The 10,780-nt window shown below is 38.9% G+C and overlaps 1 pseudogene; it reads right to left on the bottom strand.

The window, feature by feature from the left end:
• Nucleotides 1-2,305: 2,305 nt before the first annotated feature.
• On the bottom strand, nucleotides 2,306-10,776 carry LOC121227613 (protein SPIRRIG-like; annotated as a pseudogene).
• Between the last annotated feature and the right edge of the window lie 4 nt (nucleotides 10,777-10,780).

The raw sequence follows: 10,780 nt of genomic DNA, 5'->3' as shown, positions 1-10,780 counted from the left end.
GAGGGTCTTCAAGAATTCCACTACTTGTCAAGCTTGTAATATTAACATCCTGCAGAACAACTAGAACAGCTTAAGGGCTGCCAAAAATCTTATGTAGAAGTCTACAGTCTCCATTGATGCTTTAAGAACCGAATGCCAATGTTTTCAACAAAGGATGCTCAGTTAGCTATGTTACTTGGACTCCGGTGTAAGCGTCCAAGATGATCATATCCTATACCCATGTCAAACGAGTGCCAAAAAGGGGTACTTCAAAAAAAAAAAAATCAAAGCAACATAGAGAGTTTGATCTAAAAAATCTAATATAACAAAATGACTGACCTGAATTCAGAGTTCATCACATGAACTATATTATTCGAATTCTTTATTTTTCTTAAAGCACTTATGTTAGATACATTCATATTTAAAGACAAGAATATGATCCTCTAAATAGATACATTTAAATTCATTTTGAACATACCACCCAAGCCAGGATAACATAGATATGAGCTATAATGCTTTAAATATATGAAAAAACTGCAAATTAATTTATTCTACGCAAATCGAATACATACCATAGCTGACACTCTAACGAAGTAACCTTAGAAACTGGCATTTGACAGTAATGGTGAGGAAACATCCAACATGTCAGAATGCAGCAGTAAGTGAATTTGGTCATGGGATCTTTGCCTAAAGAAATTTTTAAAAAAGAAAACATCAGTTAGGTTTAACTTGACATTTCACAATTAAGCAAAAGGAAATAAAAATGGAGAGAAATGAGAAATCAAAATTGAAAAAAGAAGAAGCAGCAGCAGCAATAGTATTTGCCGTAAAGAAGCAGTTTTTGTTCTGCCAAGATGAGTTGTTAAAATACCAAACAGTAGCTTATAACCTAGCCAAATCAAGCTTAAGCAGTTACCAGCTCGGACTTGACTCAGAATTCGAGACTTTTGAGCTAAACATTTACATTTCAAGCTCCATTTTTTTTTTCTTCGTGTAATTGAATCTTTTTAATAGGTTAAATTCAGCTATCAGTCTTTGTACTTTGCAAAAGTTATGGATTTAGTCCTTATACTTTAATTTGATTAATTTTTGGTCCCTATACTTTTAGAATTTGAAATTTTAATATTGATCCAAACAATAGAAGTTAAATCAAATTTATATATATATATGCGTACAATGTAGATTTAACCCATACCTATTGGATCCTTCTAACTTCTATACTTTCAATTTTAAATTCAGTCTTGATACAATGAATCATTAATCCTGGATTTTAGTGATTATATGTAGAAATAATAGCTAACATGCATTACCATATGTTAATATGTTTTACATCAGATTTGAAAGTAGCAGAACTTGAAATTTAACAGTTCCATTTGTGAGGACTGGAATTTTAAAGTAAAAAATAATGCACTAAAAATGACCAAATAAAATACAAGATTAAATCAAAACATTCGAAAGCATATAGACTAATAACAGAATTTAACCCTTAATAACAATTAAGAACAGTCATATTCACCTTTAAAATACTAGATAACACTTTACGAGGACAATTTAAAACAATCCAAAGTCTCAAAGTTCACAAGTGTCTGATTCACACGTTATTTAGGATGATGAAACTGATTATAATCTGATTTTAGGAATTAAGTTTAGTGTTTACATTTTTACTACAAATAAACAAATATGTTACAATTAAATACAAATATTTAGGAATTAAGTTTAGTGTTTACATTTTTACTACAAATAACAATATGTACAATTAAATACAAATACAAGATTCAAACCTTAAACTTTATGGCACAATTAATCCATGCAAATTTGCCCACTTAATGTCACTAAAAATGGAATACCATAATAATCATGCATGTTGTAATGGTATTGGTCCACAATAACCATGCCCAAGCACTTGTCGTCTCCCGTTATTTTCTTATTTTCCTGATATACAACTTCATTTGACGCTAGGCAATTCCATATCTATTTACATTCAAAAATACCAGTAGAGTGATATATTTTCAAAAGCAATATCCTTCCACTGTCAAAATTACAACAAACTCGTCACCCCTAATTCCCGCTTTCACAACGGAGAAGCTCAAGCTGCCAGGCAAATGGCTTGTAATTTTCAACATTTATATAGAAGATTGGGAGAAATTTCCCATCCTCTTTCTCTTTCTCTTATAAAGTTACCTGGCCAGCCCTGTTGTCCTCGGTTTTCCTTTTCGTGTTACCATGGACAGAGAGAGAACCACAGCTTCTCTCGCAACAAATGCTTTGGACAGAACTGGTAGCTGGTCCTATAGCTGAAAAGTACATGATGATTGTTTTAATGGTATCACCCCCAGATTCTTAAAGATTTCAAGTGCATATCTGGTAATGTCCACGACAGCAAATGTCCATTGGAATCGCCGCTCAGCAATTGCTTCAAGTCGGAAGTTATGTGAAGGGCAGTAACTGGATGCGAATGAGACTTCAGTACTTTGTGGAGCACCAATCTGTATTCTGGTGGCTTACACAAATCCAATACTCCTGCTCCACTGCTTGCGGTCTTGCTTTCAGTGTTCCCTTGCTCAGTGTGGTGAACCATATGCCAGATTAACGCCCACTCTGGGACTGTACGTACAGTTGATCCAGCCAATCGAGAAGTACAGTGTCACACAGTTATAGTATCAGAAGGCAGCTGAGATGTGTTAATACTGCTAACAGTCCCATTGATGCTCCACACAGCAAACAGAATTCCAGCAGCCGTCAAAATTTCACCAGTTAAATCATTCACATGGACTGCAGAAACTGGTACTGGAAGTTGGAAGCTGCTAATGAATCAAAGGAGCTCAGGTCCATATGATAACGTGCAATCATCCGATCCACTTACAATCAGCATATAGGCTGACTGACATGAAGACGAGTGATTTGGCTGTATGAGCACAAAGCACATCTCCAAGAGCAACCGTATCGAGGCACGTGGCCCTTCCGTACTGATTCTCCAAACAGAAACTGAACCATCATCAGCACCAGTGACAAAATTTGACCATCATGGCTAAACCAGCACACCGAATCTGGTTTCCCCAATGAAGATTCTCATGCGTTGAAAGGAGTCGGTCTTGGTCATAGCTTATAAATCTCAAGCTCCGATCAGGAAAACCCATGCAACATATTTGGTAAATGTTCTAGGTTTTAGCAAAGTGTTTGCCCCAGCAACAAGAATCTTCTCATGGAAATTGGCAATCTGAGTAATGGAAGAAGAGCTTTCCGTATTTCATGTGCAACAAGAAGTGTTGAATGCTTCAGCGGGTGAGGAGGAAGCTTTCTGTCAGACCGCCTTTTTGCATGGGGTTGAGAAATAGTTGCTTAGGAGTCTGTCCGAAATGATGATCTGAGCTAGAATGGAGGCTTTCATTAAAGGATCTGTAATTGCGTCTATGTCAACACTCCCTTCATATGTGTAGTGATAGAAAACGTTGACAGCTTGTTCAGCCGCCTGTCAATTGCAGAATCACAAGCAGAAAATGGAAGATTTAAGACATATATTCTCGGAATGACATGGATTTAGGATTGACTCTATAGGGGCAGTACGTAAAGTCAAACTATGAAGATGAAAGAGGTTCGGAAAGAGAGTATTGCCAACAAAATAAACATTATTCATTCAAAAACAAAAAAGAAAAAAAAAGAAGATGCCACCAGGTATGACAGCTCATCCAGAAAGAATTACAGCAATTATATTAGCAGGAAAATCATACCTCTGAAAACTTAAGAATTTTGACACATTTCTCAAGTACGTGAGTGTGAGTGTTATAGTGAGTAGCAATTATTAGAAAATTCAAGAAACATTGGTCAAATAATGCTTCACGGAGAATATGCCATTACCAACCTTTCCCCTTTGTTATATCCAAAAATGAGGTCTATCCAATGGTGCAGATTTTCTGAGACAAAATCAGATTCTAGAGCTTCTCTGTGCCTCTGGATGAACTGCCTAGCACTGCCTTTGGCCAGGGTAGGAGAACTACCGACTGGAACAAACAGTACACAAATGAGTCTCTGATGAATTTCTAACATAGTATCAAACAAGATATAAGGATCATATTAACAACTCAAACTTAAATTTAATCAGTTAGACCTTTTCACCAGACTGTTCTCCCCAAGTCAAAACTACATCTATTTCCAAAAACTCAGGCATGTAGTAAAATCTGGAATCAGTTCTTCACATCTGAGTGTTACCCTTCCCAGAAGCACTCACCAAGTTTCCCTATGCTATGAAAAGACGATCAGCATGATCAAACTGGCCACCTGTAGCTCTGATTTTCCGCACTAAATGGCGGTAAGCGAATCAAAAATAAAGAACAATGCCAGCACTAGAATAATGAGAACCATAATGAAATTTGGGACCTCTGGATCATCCCAGCCCCGTATCTGAAAATAACAAGATACTGGAATGTTAGCATAATATAGGCATACAATTTCATACATTCATTTTAGAGACCATGTTAAAGAAACAAGCATCACAGGATATGATTGTACATAAAACAGCAAGCATTCAGAGAATAACTATTCATCTATGGGGCACACACTACACGTGTGACAAAGATAGGCATTCTGAAACACTTTTTCTTTTAATTAAAAGGATTTATAGTAAATAGTAACATTGACCTTTTCTTAAATTCCTGTTCCCCTTCTGGTGTCTGACATCCCATAGGTTTGTCAAGTTTGCGGAAGGTTTTGGGATCTGACAAGTCCAGATTTTCACTCTCATAATCAGCAAGAACCATGGAAAGACTGGGTATTGGGTAAGATCACTGTATCCACGTCCGGCCAAGGTATTGAGATGCATGAGGTACTGGAAATTGGTGATTTCTCCATTTTGCCACCTCTTTGAGAAAGAATTGGCTATTATTTAAAAATAACAGAGCCCTCATTGCTTTCCTGTTTTGTAGATCCTGAAATGGTAGTGTCCAACCTGATGCAAGGCAAAAAACTACCAAGTTAAGCTTCTCCAAAATTCAGAAGATAAGCAAAACAAACACTTTAATATTGAAGCATAAGCACACCAAAGGATAGTATATTAAAAAAAAATTGGACAAAAGGTAAATGATTAGGTCAAGTTAAACAGCAAATAAATTTGGAGTAACAGAAAGACACATGCATATCCATGGGGTGTGTGTGGTTTCTTCACTATCATGATATCACAGCTCATTTTGGAAATCAGTTAATGCACACAATAAAAAGCAAAATTAAAGGGAAAAGGACAATAAATTGTATGAAGTACATACATGCTGTTCCTAGGTAGATTCATTCCAACCAAAATTTTGAATACTTCATCTCTCTCTCTTTTGTGAAACACCAGGAGATCATTACATCCATCCATGCTGAATAACTCAACAGCAACAGGACGTAGCTGGTAATCTCGCTTCAGAAGTTCATGAACATTATCAAGCTTCCACATACGCCAAGGATGAGGTAAATTACCACTGCTACTCACTTTCTCCTTTCCCATGCACCGCCGTTGTAGGCCCAGGCCCTTCCCCTACTAATGTCTTTGGTGCTGTGGCCCAAGATGAAGTTGATTTGATTGGAATGTCATACTGTCCTTCGTTACACCCAATGCCCGATCAATAACAGAGAGATCATCTTCAAATTCCTTCTCACATATGCACGCAGAATCATCAATGTAAAAGTTCTCTATTACATACAAACAAAGTTCCCCTATAAGAAATATGCCATCATGTTATCAAGTCCCACCACTCGCTCACAGTTATATCTGAACCGTATCTTTCACGAGGTTCCAGATAAGGCCTAACTAAATATTCACCATTATCATGCAGTTCCTTATCTGATTTATCCTCTGTAGCTTTGACTTCATCAGTTTAATAAACTGCATAGGAGATCCGTATTCAGATTTTCCAGGTATGCTTTCTGATAGAGGGACGGAGAATGCACTAGATTTTCCACCAATTCAACGGCTGAGTGAAGACTAGCTTCATTTACACTGCTAGCTATGTCATCAATCCAGTCATTTCTAACAGAAGTTACATCCTTCACATCACCTGCCTCTTTGTACAATGGTTCATCATATAGCTCAGTGTCAACGCCATTCTGCTTAGAACTATCATCCAAGGGATTGAATATTGCTTCAGAATCAGAATCATAAGGACCATCCTCATGTTTGCCTTTGAAGAGCTCAGCCTCAGCTAATTCCAACTGCCCATCAAGAACATTTTCGATACTATTGATTCTCAATTTACAGCGCTCAAGCTTTTACGCATCCTATAAGGACCCTCAATGGGGCAAAGTTGCCATTCAGGTTCTTCAGGCACAGTGGATTTATGGATTGGGAATATTCCCCGTTCATGTACAAGTTGTTGGAGATGGGTTTGCCATTCACTTCAGCATGGAGAACCCATCCATACTTCTCCTGACGGACAACTCTCAGTTCAGTAGACATTGTATCACGAACCACTTCCAATGCATATCTCCTTTCATTCACTTGCTCCCGGTGTTTTAGGTCTAACCTTGAAGTATCTCGTGATCTTCTACCCATTTCCCTCTTACGACGACCCTCATGCCTTTAATTCTTATCCCAGGAAATTTTGCAGAGACAGCAATATGCTGCATCCACATTATTGCTGCAGATTGCTCCACTACTTTATTTACTATATGTTCAGAGCTCTGAAACCAGTCAAAGAAAGCAGATAAACTTCCAGTCAACAATTTGTCAAACCCACCATGCAGTACATCTAGATGCTGTCCTTGGTTAGGTTTAGAGACAAGCAAATCCTCCAGAGAAGCTTTTCGATGAACCAATAAATACTTAACCACATCGATTGCCATGTTCTGTACATTTTGCCTTTGGTCACGAAGAAGAGAAATTAAATTTACACAAAGACAGCTATTTAGTTCAGGATCAAGATTGCTAGGACAGAATATGACTTGTCGATGAGCAACTAATAACTGCAAAACATAGCAGATATCAATCCCTGAATCTTCTTGCGAAGAGCTCGTGGGTGATGGTTTCTTGGGTTCCATAAGCAGACCCAAGGAGGAAAGAGGATCATCTTCTCCTATGGTAACCAGGAATGATGGTAAGAAGCAGTAGAGTATCATCCTATTTGTGTTCTTCAGAATGAATGTACATAAGCATCAAGTTGTCTGCTTCCTCTTGTGATAGACAAAAGACCCTTGCTAGCGGGAGCTGCTTCTTCAACACGGCCATCTTTGTTGCTAATTGCAACATTGATAATAAGAATTCTAGAGTTTTCAGTACACTACCAGGTTGGGGAAAAGCTCCCATGTAAATACGGTCAACAATCATCGAGCATAAAGCATCTAAGTTTGAGGACCATTTGGTCTTGTCTAGCTTTTTCTCATCTTCTTCATCATCACGCAAGAGACGTCTTTCAACAAAATTCATTAGTCTGCCGAGAAATAAACCTTGGAAACCAACACAGATTCAGCTTCAACATATAGTGGAACGATTTCCAAGAGGCTCTCCACACTTGGGCGGCTTTAATTTGTTCTGTCAAAAGTCTGCCAGCACCTCGGCCATAAAATCCAACATAGCAGATGCCCCAGCAGAACAAGGGCCACCATGTAACTAGAATCATCCACTTCAAGAAGTAGCTTGGACTGACAGAAAAGTTGTATTTGCAGATGTTGGCCCTGAACCAGCCTTCAAGTCTGAGGATTGGTCAGAAGCACTAAAGACATAGAAGACTCCATGGAAGGTGCAGCAATTATGGATTTTGGATCACTATGGTTTGCACTTGACCATGAAGTTGCAGAAATAACAGGAGATGATGAGGGCGTGAGGAGATTTTGGAATTGGATTTCTCAGATAAACTAGGAGAATCTGGAATAGCAAGCGATACAGAACCCTGAGAATCTGGTGGTTGAATAGCCACCAGATTGTCTTTGATACCATTGAAGCCGAATTCATTTGTGCTTGAAGCAGCAGAAACCTGATCCACACTATCACCATCTGCTCCCTGAATAACTTGGACATCTTCCTGGAACATTTCTCCAATTCCTTCTGGATGTACTAGGCTTAATCGCTTCTTTATATCAGCTGGATATTCGAAGAAATAGGCATTTCTTCAGAGATTGAACTGACCTGTGCTTGAGGGAAGCTTCCAGCACTGATAGTAGTCTTTGCAGGCTGTCCTGCTCCGCAACAAAGCTAGAGACTGTGTTTTGTGAAATATCATCATCACAATCATTCAAAATCTTCTCTTCTGTCTTGCAGAGAGCTCTCTTGCCATCTTCACGGCGTGAGCAGACCTGCAAGACAAAATTCAAACTGAAATAAGATTACTTGTGAATCAAATTAAGCATTATATGCATAATGATCATTATGCAAATATTAGACTTGCAATTAAGCAAACAAATAATTTAGGCATAAAAGAGGAATGCTCTCACAACAAACCTAACACAAGAAAAATAGAGATCAACACAGCTTTCTAGAAACTCTGCTCGTCTGCAAACAGCAGAGAAGGTAGGGCACATCTTTGCCAAATCAACCAAGAATCTCAGAACCGAGGTAGCAGTAGCAGGAGCAGATGCCTCGCCAGCCATTAAACGTGCCGCATATGTCTTGTGCATGAGAGCTTCACCCTGCAACTCCCCAGCTGTGTCTGCATTTTCCTCCACCAGTTCCGCAACAAGTTGGGAAAGATTTCCAGTTTGGCTGGCAAGTATTGACTGCCAGCTCAGCCTATCAAAGGTGGATTTTGCCATAGCAATTATAGATTCCAATACTTCCACAAATTTCAACTCCACATGGCCTCCATCACTTGGCATTAGCGCATGAAAATCCAGCATACGGACTTCTGGCAATCTTGGATAAACAGGCTTCCCAAATATGAGGCACAACAAGATATAATATATATCAGGGCAATCATATACACTTGGAAGCACATGCATCAGACCTTGATAACCTCCACTTGTGCGAAATTTAAGAACAAAAGTGGGAGAAGAAGCCAGACACACACCAAGAAGAGTCATAATCCATCTCATACTTGTAGGATAAACAGCTCCATCAAGAAAATATGTTATTATTTTAGAGGAGACAATTCTATGCCACTGTTCAAGCATCTCTTCTGATTTGATGGTTACTTGAAGATCAATAAGCATCTCCAAAAGCATATTCCTAACGATCACATGCTTTCCCATAGACTCTCGCATTATTTGATGCTGCGGTTTCAGCTCAGGTGGATCAAATGTCATAATAACAAACCTAACAACATTTTCTAGTTCAGAATGCAGGAACCCATCTTCCAGTATGACCCCAAGGAGTGAAACTAATTTTTCCAAAACAGGCACTTCAACATCACCACGCTGCAAAGTTGCCAGTAAATGTTGAACAAGGTTGATTCGGCGAAGAACAGTAAGGTTGTGATTCCTGTACCAATGCATAGACACAAGATGCTCTAGAAAATTTAACAGTGCAATTTGAATGGAAACCTGGGCAGTTACCCACAGTGTCCAGTCCAACAAAATATGTTCTACCATATCTGCATTTGACAAGACAATGCAGTTTGAAGTTTCCTCTGGGATATCTGGATTTCCAGCTCTGAAATATGACTGAATGAATCTTTTGGGGCAGTGAAATAATCCATCTCAGCATGAGATCCAACTGAAGATGTTTCATCCTGGAACTTTGAGAAATTAAGATCCTCAAAGCTAGGTTCATGGATAGTTGCAGTAGGTGATGTAAAAGTTTGAGTACGTTCCAATTTTTTGGTTCAGAAAATGAAGCTTCACAAGCAGCAATCTGGAAAAATATCTCAAGACACTGCATATCAAATAATGACATCCTTCGGTGCAGGAATAGAGCTAGTAAATGGTATCCCCTGTGTGTTTGCATGTCTCTTACATTTTGAGGATTGTGATGAAGTGCACAGGCAAGCAATGAAAGGGCCATATGGAGCATATCCCTGGTATCAGCAGCCTGAACTAGGGCCAAAATGACAGCCATCCCACCAATAGGGCGGATTGTATCACCAATCACACATTGCCTACATATATAAATATCCCGTGAAGATGCCCAAAACGTGGTATACCTGGATAGATAACAAAAGGACGAGCAATTCAGCTAAGATGAAATTTCATGACAATTGGAAATAAAAGAGAAAATAATATTCACCTCCAATGGAGAAGCAGCAGTTGACTGGGGATCAACCAGATTGATCATGAAAGATGTCCCAGATGATTGAACAGCCTCAGTATATGTTCCATCAAATGCAAATATGAGTTTTTACCATACAGCTGAAATGAAAGGTTTCGTATTCTGTCCAAATTCCAAACAATCCCACTTCCATCAGCCTTAGAGTCGCCCTGCTTACTTGTACTGTCAATCTTCTGTGTGCCAAGAGGTAAAGACAAGTCGGTATCTAATGAATCTAAAATAGCCATGCTACCACCACCACAGGCCTGGTTGGGGACAAAACGAAGAATATCTGCATCATGGAAAAGCCCTCTATATGCTCTACCAAGGATGTACATGAAACAAATAGCACCTGGCATGAGCACTTCATCAAAAAGATAGCAAGAGCGGAGTCTCCATGTCAAGTCACTATCCCTTGCACAAGTAACTAGTGTTCCAATAGTTGCCAGCAAAGGTTTTCCGATGGGAGAGGGTGAATATCCTAATTTTCCCGTGTGCCTGAGTTTCCCATCAAGATAAACATAAGCAATACTAGCTTGGAATAGTCCAGCAAGAGCATTTGGTTTGCTATGAACAACAGCAAGGTGATGCCACCGACCTTCTTCCAGTTCTAATCCAGGAAATGACAAAGAGCAAGAATTGCTGGTAGAGAGGGTA

Source organism: Gossypium hirsutum, unplaced genomic scaffold (genome assembly GCF_007990345.1).
Source record: "Gossypium hirsutum isolate 1008001.06 unplaced genomic scaffold, Gossypium_hirsutum_v2.1 scaffold_1258, whole genome shotgun sequence".
NCBI classification, from domain to species: domain Eukaryota; kingdom Viridiplantae; phylum Streptophyta; class Magnoliopsida; order Malvales; family Malvaceae; genus Gossypium; species Gossypium hirsutum.
The sequence above is the reverse complement of the archived record's forward strand: the minus strand, read 5'-3'. Positions and strand labels throughout refer to the sequence as shown.